The sequence below is a fragment of the Camelus dromedarius genome, chromosome 19 (genome assembly GCF_036321535.1).
Source record: "Camelus dromedarius isolate mCamDro1 chromosome 19, mCamDro1.pat, whole genome shotgun sequence".
Taxonomy (NCBI): domain Eukaryota; kingdom Metazoa; phylum Chordata; class Mammalia; order Artiodactyla; family Camelidae; genus Camelus; species Camelus dromedarius.
The window spans coordinates 23,695,698-23,711,926 of NC_087454.1; positions in this window are offsets into that span (position 1 = coordinate 23,695,698).

Consider the following 16,229-nt stretch of genomic DNA (forward strand, 5'->3'; position numbering starts at 1 on the left):
TCCTTTTAAACTTAGGCAGCTGGTACTTTCTTTTAACCCAGTCCAGCTGGCTCTGCCATATGTTTTATAATGAAACTTAGTTTAGATAAAATGATCCATGTTAAGTTTCAACAAGAGTGCTTTGCAAATAAATACAAATTGGAATGTTGATTTGTCATTTAATCTTGTGTCACACCTTTCCCACATGGTAATCTGACAAAGGCATTTTATGTGGAAGAGGGTACAGTTAGAAGGCACAACACCAGCTCAGTATCTAAAAGCATGAGCTATCTGATTTGTGTTCAGCATTAGGATGTTGAAGCCTTGAACTAAACAATTTCATGTTCACCTGTTTTAAGATTAGAATAAGAGCTGTTGGTTGTAGGGCTTTTAAATGCCCTAAGAATCTTGGCATTCTGGAGTGCCAAGATTGGATCTGGAGTGAGGTGGCAAATAATTAGTTGAGGGTCCTTTGAAAAGCCCCTTAGCAGCAATAGAAAACAAGTGAATGGAGTCAGATGGTAAGGTACTGGGGGGTGGGGGAAGGACTAAAGGCAGAGCTCACAGATAAAGGCTACATAAAGAATCTGAGGTGAAGGAGAAATGAGTACCTTAATCTAGTCATAAAGTAGAAGTGTAGAGGTAAGGAACAAATTGAGTGCACAACTGCTCTAGGATTTGGAAATAAAACTGAAAGGACTCTTAAAACGATGAATTTGAACTAATTCTAGTCTGATGATGATTTTGTACTTTTCTTCCGTCCTCCTTCAAATAAACAGTGTGGGATAATTTGTCCAGCTTCAGTACTGGCAGGAAGGCCAAGGATGAAATGGCTGGTTTCATGTGTCCCAGCTGTCTGGAGTTTAATGGAGACAAGAAATTTACTGAAAATCCTGGTTGGTCTTCAGTTGGCAATCCATCTGACATGAAATTAGCTTCCAGAAGTGAGGTTGGGAGCAGAAGTTGCCCAGTAAGGAGTAGGTGAACACTGATAATTTGGAGAGGACTAACATCTGAATCTTTGAAAGTAGCTGCCTTTTAGGATGCTGGAAGCTTTGGTGAAGAACTGGAGTGGTCAGGAAGGGAAGGTTTTTAAAAATTGATTAATTTTTGCCCTATCTGCCCCACCACTTCTTTCTCTGGCCAGTTACGTTCTCCAGGAAATGAAATTTTGTTTTTGAGTACTGCTCTGCCAAACATTGTCCAGGGCCTTTTTCTTATGTGATGTTTAATCACTTGAGAGGTGAGTATCCTTGTTAAAGAGGGCGGAAGAAAGTTCCTGACACTTCATTCCTCATTGAACTGAATAAGTACAGGTGATCTCCAACTTAACGATGGTTCAACTTCTGAATTTTTGACTTCATGATGGTGGAAAACCAATATGCAGGAATTACTTCAAATTTTGAATTTTGACCTTTTCCTTGGCTAGCGGTGTGCAGCACGATACTCTTGTGCTGGTCAGGGGCAGTGAGCCAAGCCACAGCTCCAAGTCAGCCATGAGATCATGAGGGTAAACAACTCTGAAACACTTCAGAAGCTTTCTGGATCCGTACAGTCATTCTGTTTTCCACTGACTATACAGTATTCAATAAATTGTGTGAGGTATTTTAACACTTTCTTAGATAATTTTGCCCAACTGTAGGCTAATGTAAGTGTTCTGAGCACATTTAAGGTAGCTAGGCTAAAACTGTTGGGTAGGTAAGCATATTAAACATTTTCAACTTATGACGGATTTGCTGAGATGTAACTCCATTTTAAGTTGAGGAAGATCTTCAGTGTGTATTCAGCACTGAGGCCATACTTCAAAGCCCTTGTTTTCTGTTCACTGCATTTTTACTTTACAACCCAATCGTAACATGCCATTTTACTGCCATTCAGTGACTGTCAGGATTTAGGGCATGTCTTAATCGTAAAACACGCTCATGATAAAAATTAAATTGCATATACATTGGAAAATAATTACCTCCTTTCTAGAGGTAATTTAAATTCTTGTTTTCTAGAAAGTTAAGCATACTGTGATAAGCAAGTATTGATACAACTAGAAATGCCAACCGGGTGTCCTTCAGCTAACGTTATCACATCTGAAGCATGCACATCTGAGGTGTATATACTATTTAAATCTACCATATATGTCATCATCTAGGCAGATACCACAGTTGTGAAGCAGTCAGTTATTTCTTGACAAAGGCCTGCCCAGCTTTATCTCGACGCTTAGTGATGCTTAATTTAATGTGACTAAAATGTCATCGTCAAGGAGGACAAAGCTGTACTAGTGTGGCTGGGTTGACACTGTTTGTCCATGTTCCCTATTAACCTTGTGTCACGGGCATGCTTCAAAGCTGGGACTATTTGCTGTGGTTACTCCAGTCTCTTGGTCTTGACATCACTCAATTTTAACCTGTTCAGGAACGTGAGTGCAACATTGGTGAGTACTGCATTTTATATAAGGACTGGTAAACACGAAACTTTCTATTAACTTTTTCAACTACATAGAAAAAATACAATTTTTTTTCCTTTTCTAAAAAATAGAATCTTCCAGAGAACACCCCAGAATTCCAGAAAAGGCTGTTTTAGAGATTCATGAGAGCACATTCTCTATTTTCAAAACCTGGGTGACTGAAGTTTGGAGTATTATGCAGCATTTCTTAGTTGCTGGCACATTTTGACTGATCACTCAGATGTTGACAGTGGACCTGGTGATTAAAGCAATTGAACTGGCCTCCAGAGGCTGCAGTCTGTTGACCTGGAAGAATGCTCCATTCCTTTCCTCAAATTATTTAGATTAATTCTTATACAGGTGAATGGAAGGATGTTGTTTTGTTTTTTTTTTTTAATTCAGCTTTTTATTATTCTATGTTATTTTCAACTAAGCTGAAAGGGCAGAGGTTAAAAAGGTTTGGACAAAGGGTAAGGATGGGCCAGCCTTGTATTTGTCTCTGGTTGGATCTCTCGGATGTGGTTGGGCCCAGGAAGGGTTTTTAAGTACTTGCCATGTGCAACATCCAAGATTGGTTCCTTAATGGCCAATTTTTTGGACTTGACAGGAAGAAAATAATTTAAAAGGGTGTTAGTAATCTAAGGCAAATGTACTCATCTTGTTTTATTGAGGAAGAGGTTGGTTACAGCCCAGCAGTGATTGAGCTGGAATAGTGTAACCCAGGTTGCAGGACTAGGTGCAGATTAACTGGAAATGGCCTTAGAGTCCATAGTCCCAGTCCTTTAAGAGATGAGAAGGTGGATTTGCCCGAGGTCACGCTGGGACAAGGACTGCTCCAACAGCTAATCCAGTGGTAGTTCCAGGGAGCAGTATAAGGTTAAGGTCTTAAGGCTTTGAGGTCGCTAGCCAGGGTTTGAATCCTGGCTTCCTTGCTTATAACTCAGTAACTTTGGACCAGCTGCAAAATCTCTGGTGCTTCATTTTTCTCATCTATAGAATGGGTAACAATAGGGAACAACTACCTCCTATTATGTTGAGAATGTAGTGATGTGATGCACATATGGCACTCAACACAGAATGACACTGCCTAGGAAGCGATAGCTAACACTATGACTAGTGTGCAGTAAGCAGTCGAGGAATGGCTTGTAAGCAAAACTGACCCATTTTGGTGCTGGGCAAGCAGGAGTGCCCCCAGTACATAATAGGAATGTTTCCACTGACCCTGATCCTTACCCACTTTTGACTTGTCCACTTTGAGGGGACATTAATTTGAGGGGTCCAAGGTCAAGAGGGACACATTTGTGGTTAAAAAGATATGGGCAGATTTCAAGAAAGGGGCTTCTCCAGTCACAGTGATAGGCAGGTGGGAAAGATAAGATGAAGGATTAAAAGTGTTAGGTGTCTCTTTAAAAATGGGTTTTCCAATTAGGCCAGCCTGTATTCAAATTTCCATCTTTTGGCTGTGTGCCTGGGGCAAGTCACTTTTATCTTAATTTCTTATTTGTAAAGTTGGGGATAACAAAAACATACCTCAGAGGGTATAACTGCTGAATCTGGTTTCTTCCCCCACCCTTTGCTGCATGTTGGAATCACCGGGGAGGGGGGGAGTTTCAAGAACTAACATTTGAGCTCGGCCCTTGGAGGTTCTGATTTAGTTTGTCTGAACTGGGAACTTGGTGTCTGCATGCTTTAAAAGTTCCCCAGGTGATTATGAAGAGCAGTCAGGATTATGTCTGTCTCTTCTCTATCCCAGTTCTCCCAGGCCTCCCTGTATATGGAACAAGGCACATCTGTGCCCTTAGCCTGGGACTCTGCCCACCAGCTGTACCATCTGCCCACTCTTGTTCTTGCCTCTTAAGCTTGCTAAGAGGCAGTCCTGGTTCGGTTCTGTATAGAGGCTGTGGAGCTGGACTGAAAACTCCCAGAATTCCTTGGGTACCTGCCTTGGTGTCACCTAGCAGCTAGATGAGATTGCTTTCACCAGAAAGTGCTGCTTTGCTCCTTCAAGTTCACAGTGCTGGATGTTGGGGGGAAAAGGCAGACAGCTAGACATGAAGGGAGGTAAAATTGAATTACCATGTGCTGAGCACATGTATGGTGCTTCTCATCAACTCGGTGATGTTGGGGTTATCCCCCTTTTACCCGAAAAGCTCACACAGGGAGACTGGTCTTAACCCTCTCAGACTTTGGGCCCCCTTGTAAAAAAAAAATAATAATGTAAATGTAAAATGATTCTTGACTGTTCTAAAGTGAAATGTTTTCTAGTTCACTATTTACCCCCAAAATCAAGATGAAGCCTTAACTATAATATAACAATAAAAGGAAGGCAGTTCATAAAGTAGTATGTATTTATGTTAGGTATGACTGCTAGAAGACAAGAATTCAGATGCTTGAACCCACCTGAAGCCATTCCATACCTGCCCTACAAGAAAATTAAGAGTGAAGGCACATGTAGACACCAGAATAAAAACTAGAGCCAAGAAGTAATGATACACCAGACTTAACTTGAATTTGACAGGAGAGAAGGGCAAATTAGCTTAACTGAAGAAGGGATAACATGCCAAGACAAATAACAGACTGCTGAATTGGAGAAAGGAGGAAGTACAATATTCTCAAATGAGCTGGGCCTTAAAACTATAATGTCAAAAATATTATAATTATAATGTGGGGCAGGGGGAAAGGAGTAAATAAGGTACCTACCCCATGGGGTTGTTACAAGGTTTTAAGTGAATTAATACATGAAATGTGCTCAAAACAGTTCCTGGTACTTAAACACTCTTTAATTACTAAATAGTATATATCCTTTGATAGAAGGGGAAAAGCTGAGGAATCCAAATACACAAGGTAAATTACCCAATTACTTCTAGACAATGTCTTTATTCCACTTAATAATTTGTTTAATGGCTTTATCCAGGCACTTATTTTCACCTGTAGTTGGTTCATTCCCGTGGGCATGGGCAGTTCTTTGTGTGCCAGATACTGAGTATCTCCATTCCCTTCCCCTGAAGTTAGTTAATGTGCTCCTTGGCCAGTGAGACCACCATTTAAAAAAAGAAAAGAAAATTTTTTTTTCTCAGGCAGCCACTAGGAGGCAGTACTGCCCTGTTGAGAATACTGTGCCTGAGGTCACACACCTGTTCAGTAGAATTGAGTCTCCACTGACTCAAGTCTTTTTCACTATGATAATAACAATAAAGACAATAGTGGTAGTAATTAGCATTCTTTGAACTAATGTGCCAGTATTTTGCTAAGTGTTTTTACATACACATACCACCAGCTCACTTGAACCTTCACCATTTGAGGGCAGTTTCTCATTTTGCAGATGAAGAAACCAAGGCTTAGGTCTAAGACTCATGTTAAGTGTTTTGTGTAGAAGAGGTTGTACTTGAGCTAAGTTTTGAAGACTGGAATAGAAACTTGGATATATAAAGAAAAAAGCCATATGCCTAAAAGTAAAGGCAGGAAACTTCAACGTTTTATGTGGACTGACAAGTTTAAGACCCCATGAATTTGTTCACGGTTTGGAATTGGAGATCAGTAGAAAGTCAGAGCTAGAGGAGATGGGGATTGGCAATTTTCAAACTTGAAAACTAGCCAAACCTTTTTTTGGAATGAAATCTTATATGATAAGTATAAAGTACATAAAATTTAAATTATTCCTATAAAAAGTATAAGTTCTAGTAGATAATACTGGCTTATAAAGACAGAAAATAATGTTTTGATGAATGCAGTCTTAGATTGACCTCAGAACCCACTTTTTCCTGTGTTTTGGTTATACAGAGAAGTGAATGCAAATGTTAAAAAATTTTAACACCTTATTTTACAATCCCAGAAGTGATAGGCTAGGAAAGACTACTCCAAAACAACTAGAAAGTAAAGATTCACTTCAGCATGTTAATATGCATATGGTCAAATAGATTTTATGGTTTAAAAAATACTTAAAAAAAATCATTAGACATACATGTGTATTTTTTAAATACAATCAAATGTCTGTGAGATTCCTGTAGCACCATGTGAGAATTCCTTATGCCACCCGGCCACCCATACCCTTACTCCACAGAGCCTGAGGTGAAGGGACAGGGGAGTGAATTGTTCAGACTCATAAAAGCCCAGGTAGGGCTGTCTTCCAGGCACTTGGCCTACTGAGTCCCAGCTCAGTGTTCCTCAGAGACCAGTCATGACATCTGACGTGGCAGGGTGCCACAGCCTGGCTGTTAAACCCCTCACCTGAGAGGGCCCTGGCTGCTTGCCCATCTCCCTGGCAGATAAAGACTCAGACAGAGGGCAAACAGTACGTGGCTCCAGGACTCAGTGCAGGTCTGATTCACCCAGTGGTTTGTGTCAGTGCCAGCCCCAAGGGCTGTCTCCTGATCCTCTGCTCATTTTCACCACTTCCCTTGCTGTGGACAGATTGTGGAGTTCTTGAGCAACAGGCATACACCTGTGCGTTTGAGGATGGTGCTGGTGCTTTTATGAAAGGTTTTCCAGGCTGCAGAGGGACTTGCCTGCCCTATTCCTCTGGGCAGCTCAGAGCACTGATTGTCCCATTGGCCTCGGTTTCAGTATCAGGGTGGGGCAGTGTTGAGGGGTGGAGTGCTGTATTACCAGGGCACAGCCATGGTGACAGATGGTGGTTCTAGAGCATGGGAGAACAGGTGGGCTACCTACTCCCAGGATTTCAAAAATACCATTTATCAGCCTTTTGAAAGAAGCAATCTGCTTACCAACGGCAGGGCATTTAGAAATTTATCCTGTCCTTTTTTTCTTTTTCATAAAAGCATAGTAAATCATTATTAGGAGGTATTTCTTATCACAGTATAATTAGCATTTTTGTTTAGAGAATGCATTCTGTTGTTACTGAAGAGAAGAATACCATGAGCAAGCAATGTTTTTATATACAAATAATTTAAAAATAAGTTCATATGCTGAAACCTTTGGTTGGACACAGGCTGTTATTTAATAATAAATTAACCTGACCTTGACCTAGAGTAGGTCCCACAAAAGCAGGTTCCTACAGTATCGCTCTGCTGGGAAAGGCTTTGCTCTGAGGTTCTGTGGTCACACTGCAAGACAAGGGGAAGTTTCCACTTTCTCCAGAGTTGGAGGGCTGACCCTTGATCATACTGCTGTGTATCTGTATACCCACTCCTGGGACATCACCATGGCCTCTCATGATAGTGAGGCCTTTGACCTCTCTGAGAACTCAGTCTCCACAGCCAAGAAGTGGGAGCCACACTGCTTCCCTTCCAGGCTTATTGGGACACAACCTGAGGTAATGTGTGTAAAGCTTCAGTAACTGCCTGCCACAGAGAGTGCCCCAAAAGTTGCCAAGCTCAGCGTTTTTCACATCAGTTCTACTCCATCCCCTTTAATTACTCATTTTTAATTCAAAGGTAATCCACAGTAGAGAAATTAGAGAACACATAAACAAAAAAGGAAGAAAGAGACTCAGTAGCTTCTGGTTTTCATAAGTTTTTTTTCTATATTGTGTGCTTGGAGTGGGAAGTGTCTTCATTTGTGTTTAGGGGGTGTTAGAGAGGTGCTATCATAGCCCCACTTTGTAAATGAGGAAATTGAATTCCAGAAAGAGGGAGTACATTTTCCAAGGTCATGCAGATAGTAGGAAGGTTAAGCCGGCTTTGAAACCCACAGCCTGTGAGTCCAGGCCCAGCTCTCATGTCAGGATAAGGAGGGGCCTCAGAGATGCCCTGCACTGAAGTGCCCTCAGGCACCTGCCCCTGAACCCCTCACTTGCGCAGGGAGCCTCATGATGACTAGTGGCACATAACCATTCCCCGCTGAAGATAAACTCCTATTTTGTAGCCTGCCCACTCCTAGAGTCCTGGGAGTGGGCAGATTGTGAATAAACAACCCACTTATGTAGGGTTTTCAGGCAAGTCAGTTTTGCTTTCCCAAGGGATACTGTGTTGACACTGTCCTTAGGTCTGAAAGCACATAAGTTCTTTCCTTCTGGGCTTTTCCTTCACTTTAAAGGGTGCTTTTTACTCTGCTTTCTTCTGGTCTTTCCTGTTTGCTAGCTGGCTGTCTTGGGGTTCCCAGCAAATATTTCCATTGTTTTCTAAGAGAAACAAACATGCACTGTTTTAATGCCTAAACTAACAAATGTGCACCATTTGTTTCAATGGTTAAAATTATGTTTTGAGGTGGAAGTCAAGTGGATTGAGGGCAAATTGTTTCCTAAAATCTATTAGTATAATTTTAAAGAATTTCAAAAAGATAGAGGCACGAACGCTAATTGTGTGATGACTGTAAGTAATCATGTGTGATACAGGCCCTGCCCTATGGTGGGCCAGGTGGCACACAAACTATCTCCTGTGCCAACACCGCAATCAGATCTAGTAGCCTTGAGGTGAAGGAGGAGATGAAATGTTCACTTACCTGCTTTGCCCATCTGTAGGAGAGGGGGCAGTGGGCTGGAAGTGGCATGTACCTCACATGGTGGCCTATACCTTCTTGCTGTACCCGGAGCATGTGGACCAGTATCCTGCCAGCTGAGCTCTGACTCAGCCTCATCCACTGCTTCAGGCAGAGGCAGCCGTTGATTGGAGACAAGGTTGCTACAGTGGGACCAGATGGCCTGCAGGGTCCTTTCTAGCACTGACATTCTAGGGTTTGGCAAGTTCAAAAAAAGAATAAGGTTTTTTTTTTTTTTTTTTTTTTTAAGGATAGCAGGTCCAGACAGTTGTCTTCCTGGAGGGGAAAGGAAAAATGTTAAATGCACACAGTGGGTGACAATTCATCCAAGGCAGCATCAGGCTATAAAACAGGTTTTTTTCCTACAGAGGCCAGACAATTTGATTAAGTTGGGATAGTCTCTTAAAACTTAATTCTCACACAACTCTGTTAACAGTTATTATCCCCATTGAACAGATGCGGAAACTGAAGCTTAGAGAAAGAAAATATCTTACCCCAGAGTAAGGAAATGCCGCAGCCAGGACTGGAACTCAGGCCCAAGCTCTTCTAGCACATTTTAGCTGTGTGTATATGCTATTAACAGGCCTGGCATTGGGATTCATATTGATTCACAGGCTGCATAAATACCCAGGAAACCCCTAGAAGAATTGGGTTCTTTCTTAGAGAGGGCCAGTGGGTATAAAGGTCACGGTATGGGAGAAGGATGCCAAGGAGGAATGAAGAGTGCCAGGGCCAGGAGTTGTCTCTGCAATAGTAACCAGTCACTTTCTGTCACTCAGATTAGCATCAAGATTTTGCACATCATCTCCAGATTGCACATTGGGAATAGAGGTCCTATGGCTGTCCTTGGTGGGAAGAGTATAGCATTCAGAGTCTGGAGACCTAGTTTTGGCTCCTGGCAATACTGTTATACAAGCCTAGGTATATTACTTGGCTTCTTGGGCCTTGGTCTTGTCATCTGTAAAATGGAACTAATTATACTACATCATAGGGCTATTATAGGGTTTAAATGGAAAAAAAATCAATAATCTTTAATGAACACTTGATAGGTACCTGGCACTGTTCACCTGTATTAACTGATTTAATCTTCACAGCAACCCTCAGAGAGTAGGTGCTATTACTGTCTCCATGTTGGGAAACAGAGGCACAGGAAAGTTAAGTAACTTGCCCAATATGACATTAGCAGCAAGTGAGGAAGCTGAGATTGAAACCTAGACAGTGTGGTTTCAGAGTAGGTATTCAGTAAGAACCCATTAAATGAATAAATGAATTCTAGGGCTGGTGAATTCCAGACAACAGCATTCTGAGTGTCAAAGACTATTCAAAGTAGATGGGCCCTTAGAGGGGCATTAGTTTAACAGGCTGTTTAATGGATGAGGACTCCAGGGGTCAGAGGGTGAAAGACCTGCGGGAGGTCTTGGTAAGTCTGTAGCAGAACTGTGAGGACCCAGGCCTCTGGGCAGCCTTGCCCAGTTGGGGTGCCCATGGTCCACAATTCTGAGGTTATATTCTAGGAAACACAACTCAGTGGAAAAAGTGCAGTCATTTCCATAATCACTAATGCAGAGTCTCTGAACACTTAAGGCACTTCTACTCTCCGACACAGTGTATCTATTAACCCTTTCCCCAAACACATTAAATAACACTGTTAGGAAGCACTGTTAGGAAAATGGTAAAGGAAGAATAAGGCACTAGGCAATGCTGTATGGCAACTCATGCCTACAAAACCCCTGCATTTTGGAACACATACAAATAAAGGATAAATTAGAATGGCTGCCTATGGGGCAGGGGGGTGGGAGTGACCCACAGGGTAAAGGGAAATACATAATACAAGAGAGGACTAGCCAGGACCAGTGGTGACTGAGCCATCATCTGGGGAGTAGGACTGACTCATTTCACTGCACCAGAGAGCCAAAAATAAAACTGAGTAAAAATAAAAGACAGGATGAAATCACTCTGCCTGAAACACACTGGCTGTGGACTCAAGGAGGAAAGGGGAGCACACATCCTGGACTGCCTCACCAAAGGCAGAGGCCTGGAAGTGTCCCTGAGCGGGGTAAGCGAGATCAAGGACAGAGCCAGTCACATCAATGTGAGCTCAAGCGCCAGGCTAGAGGTCACAGGCAGACCCTCCAAGGCCCTAAGGAAGGAGCAAAGGTTAATATCAGAGGTCACACAGTCACCTGCTGCTGCATCTTCCTCATTTAGGTTTAGCTGAATCCACTATTAGGATGACTCTAAGGATGTCAAGAAGACACACATGTAGGCCAGTAATCCCATAATTGTATGACTGTTGGCTTGGTCCTCATAAGAGTCCTGCCATAAGCTGGTCCAAGTGGCACATCCACCCATCTCTCAGCCAATGGACTATGCCTGTCAGGATCGGGTGAAGGAAAAGGGCATCCTCATTTAGTCAGTTTGCCTATCTGTAGACAGGTAACAGTTGGATGTAGACCTCCCATAACTGCCCACCTGGCTACCCTGGGAAGTGGGTATCCCCTGGGCAGAGAGCCTGCAGTTATGAGCTCAAATCACAAGGTGGCAGCATGGGGAAGAAAGCTGGTTCTCAACTCCATGCAGAGGACATTCAGGTTTGCTTGGGGGCACAGGAAAGGGGGGACCATGGTCCTTAGAGAGCCAGAATGGCTCATTTATTAAACATGATATAAGGCAGAACCCTGTAACTCCAATGGCTGGGGGAAGGGCATTAAGGAGAGGCAGGCATGATTTTCTAGAAAGTGGTCCTCAATCAATAATCCACCACAGAGGTGGGTAACTCTACATGTATGTGAATATATGAGTGCTTATGTGTATCTATATGTGAACGTGTGATTGTGTATGTCCAGTGTGTGTCACTAGTGTGAAGTGTGCCTGTACATTAGTGTGAGAGTGTGACTATGAGTGTGGGGATTGGGGAAGGGGGAAGCAGCAGGCTCAGGTGTCGCCAGGGAGGCTAAGAGGAAACTATAAAGCTGGGCGATGTCCTCTTTATCAGAGAGCACTTCTCCTGGGTCAATAGGGGCAGAGCGCAAATACAGATAGTAGTGACTGGGAGGTGCCAAGCATGGCTGTGGTATTGGAGAGGAAGTGGCACTCTCATGGGAAAGGAAAGGCCCACACTAAATTCCACTTAGTTCTAAACTCAGAAAATGAACTCTGGGCCCACGTTCCAACCAGCCTGGCCATTTGCAAGTGGTGCAAGTGGGACAGATAATCTTCCTGGGCTTCAGTTTCTCCATCTGTAAAATGGCAGAAATAATTGGGCCTGCTTTCCCAGCAGTATGTGAGGATTAAGAGAGAGAGCTATGTATGTAATGCACTTAGAAGAAGGCCTAATGTGTGATAAGTCTGTTGGTTATGGCAAAAACATGAAATCATGCTATTCAAGGAGGCCCATGGACAGCCTGGTCCACACCTGCCACTGCTAAGTTCAATCTCCTGTCCTTCCCCTGTCCCCAGTCTTCTAGAGAGGACCTTGTTGATGGTGCAGTGGGCCTTCTCAGGAAGTGGTGAGTACCCCATCTCTGGGGAAGGGGGAGTTTATAGGGGACAAGCCTGCCTGGAGGGGGCTGTTAGGCCTGTGACCTTCTAGATCCAACTCTAGCTCTGACACCACTCACTCCAGGCAGTTAAGAATATTGACTCACAAAAACTGCTAAAGTTTTGCCCTTGTTTTCTCTTTTCGTTTTATTAAGGACTGGGTGGAGAGCATTTGGTGTCATCAGGGATTACTTTGAAACTACCGCTTCACATTTGGAGCTGGCTTGAGTCAACTGGTCACCATGGAATTTCTTTTTTTAGTGCATAAATAGCCAAGTTACAGGCAGCTGTTGCCTTGTCCAGGGCAGAAAGCAGCCCGTTGATGTAGAGCTGCCTGGCTCGTATTTCTTGGGCAAACAGATGCCATGTCTTTCAACTCACCAATTAGGAAGCCCAGAAACTGTGGTTTGGAGACCACATGTCTAGTTATGTCTAGTTATTCAGGTGGCTTTTACCTGGGAAGCCCTCTCTGAATGTCAGAACCACAAGATAAAGGACATATATAGTAGCTGGGGGCTCTGCTTCTTAGGGCCATCTCAGGATGCGGTGAACATTCAGTGCCAAGTCAGTGAGGAAACTGTTTTGGAGCCAAAGCATTAAAAAACAAACAAACAAACAAAAAAACCCAAACCAGCCACAAACCACTGAGCCTTTACTGAGTGCTTATTTTATGCAGGTTCCGAGCCCAGGGAGGGCCTCTAAGGGGAGGGGAGGCCGAAGCTGGAAATAAGAAGTAGTAGGAGTGATTACACTGGATGGGGTTAAGGCTCTTCAAGAGGTGGGAATGACACGAGCAAAGGCATGGAGGTAGGAATGTATAAAGTATGTTACAGGGAAGAGTTCAGTTAGAACAGAGAGTTCAAACTAATAAATAAATTTAATACACATCCATTCAGTGTCTACTATGTGCTAGACACTAAGTCACCCAGATGAAGTGGAACAACAACAAAGAAATCCTTCTTCTGTGGACACTGTACTGAACAGCAACATAATAATAGCTCACATTTATTATTATTGTAGCAGCAGCAGCAGCAGCAGCAGCAGCAGCAGCAGCAGCAGCAGCAGCAGCAGTAGTAGCGGTAGTATATACCTGGCACTGTTTTAAGTACTTTGTATTTATTTACTCATTTAATCCTCAGTACACCCACATAAAGTAGGTATGGTTATCTCTAGTCTACAGATGAGGAAGCACTGGCACTGAGGCAGAATTCAAACCCAGAACCCATGCTCTGACTGCGACACTCCACAACTCCACTATCCTCAGTGAGAAAGGGCGAGAGGTCAGGTTGACAGGTAATTGGTCTGGACAGTGGCAAATGCTGGGCAGAGGGAGTGGTGATCCAGTGTTTTTGGAAGATTAGTCCATGGGCATGTGACTGGAGGGACTTGGGGGTTCAGGGGGCAATTGCATTCCCTTGTCCTCACTGAGGAGGGGCAGAGGCGTGAAGACAAAGAAGGATCAGTAGTTAGGGCTTAGAACATTCCTCAGGGCATACCTTGCCTAGAATAAATGAATTTAGCAGAACTTGTTCCCTCCCCATCAAAGAGGACTGACTACCAGTTTTCTGTGGATTATTCTTTGTATTATCATTAATTGCAGTTCACTGGGGGTGGGAGGGTCTTTCTGTTGGGTCAAACTCTTATCCCAAAACAAGGGGCTCGAAGAGTCTCCAGACTTGGCTAGAAGACATGATGATTTGCACAATGTCCAGCCTCAAACCTTCTCCCCAAATTCCATCAACCAATCCTCAAACCCAGTGTTCTGGTGAGTCACAAACCCACTCCCAGTCTCCCTCATCCCCTGTCCCTTCCCCATAGCTCTACCCTGCAGGTCCCTTCACATTTCTTCATCAGAAATCCCAATGCCAGCCCCTCTTGAAGGCCAGTCTGCAGGTGCCTGTGCATGACTGGAGCCATGCTTTTGTTTGGGTGGTACCACTGCTTTTGCCTCCCTGCTTGCCAACCACTACCATGCCTGCTCTAGATTTACAGAAGCACAAGCCAGATCCCTGTTCCAGCCTCTTCCAGGTCTCAGTCATGTTTCCTGAACGGATGTAAAATTTCACTCTGACTTAGGTGAGAGCAGCCAACTTTATTTTGGCTGCCACCATCCGGCTGCTGCCAGTGCAGCCTCTTAGAGTGCCCCTCCCTGCACCTGCACTCATGGCCCTCTTGGTTGCACAGCTTTGCCAAGCCTTCTCCTTGCTGGGTTCTGCCTCAGGGAAAGGCCCTGTCCCCTGGAATCCCAGAAGAGCCTGGATCCTCAGGCACCATGCCCCCTCTGTGTGCCTGTTGGCCATCCTCTCCTCCTTCCTCTCTAGCTCTGCTCTGACCCTCAAAACAAAACTAACCTTGTGCAGATACCCACTCTGGGGCAGGGTGGGGTCCAGGGGTCACATACTCCCGTGAGTTGGCAACAACGCTAAGAACGCATTTCAAGATTGCCCTTAAAGAACATCCTCAGCCAGGCATAGCCCTTGAAGGCTGGGGATTCCTGCCCAGGAATTTTTCCAATAATCTACCAGCTGTTTCTTCTCTTTCTGTGGTTTTATATTTCTTTCTGTTCCAACTCCTCCTTTTGCTTTCAGTATGGCAGCTCAGGCCAAATGGTGGTGGAGGGTGGGGAACTAGCATTTGCTAAGGCAGGAGCTGTGGCCATGGTCAGCTGTGCCAAGGGAGGGGATGGGATAAAGGAGGAAACGGGAGTGCAACAGAGGAAGTGAGACCAGCAGCAGCGTGGCCCTCCTGTTTTTCTGGTGATCTTCATGTCATTCAGCTCTGGGCATATAGCCCTGTCTCCTCCTGGCCCCTGTCAAAAGTGTACATTTCCTACTTGGGAGGGTGACACATTAACCCAGTAACGCCAGTTCACTTTTCAGATGTGCTAGCTGTTACCTAACAGAGCAGAGACCAAGGAGAAGGGCACAGTGAACAGGTAAGTTGTGAAGAAGAGTGTAGGAAGGGTTGGGTGCATGGAGCACATGTTTGAGGAGGTACCATGGCACCTCTGAGCAGGAAGGAGGTACCAGACACCCCAGAGACTTGGGTAAAAGGATGAACCCCTACCTAGGAGGACCTTTTTCACTGCATAATTAGGCTCCAAGAGGATGGGTAAGGTGAGTAGGGTCTCTTGGTGAGATCATTTCTCTGATGTGATGTTGGACATCACAGCATTTGCCTGTGTCACTGGGTCTCCACAGTGGATCCCCTGGACAACTTTCTGATGGGACAGCTACTGGCCTCAGCTTCAGAAAAGGATTAAACTCAGCTGTATGTAACAGAAAAGCAAAATAAGGGGCTTAAACCAGAGAAAGCTTTATTCTTCTCTCATGTACAAGAACTGAGGAGACAGACAGTCCTGAGCATTTTAAAAGCAAGACTTAAATGAATAGAGGCATCCAGGTACCATTCACCTTCTTGACTCTACCTTAGGGATTTTTCCAAGTGGGCAGCTCATTCTGTGTAGAGCTCGATAAATGTGCTCTGCGTGGCCTTCCTTCTTGTCTCATGGCCTCACGGCTCCACATGCTTCTTGGGCTCATTTCCCAAATCCTTATCTGGGGGTCTGCCTCTGGAGGACCCCTAACCAAGATACTAATATGGGTGAGCACTTAATACATTCAAGGTATTGTCTCATTTCCTCCTCAGCCTTATCTGGTGAGATGCCATTATTAAGCCCCATTTTAGGGATGAGGCTATAACTTGCTCAAGGTCACCCACTATTGGAGCCAAGACTCAAAAAAGCTGATCATTTTGTGATACTTCCTGGGATTGATCCTAGACCTGAACCCCCAAATCAGATAATGCACATTTTTAGGCTTTTGACCTGTTCTGCCAA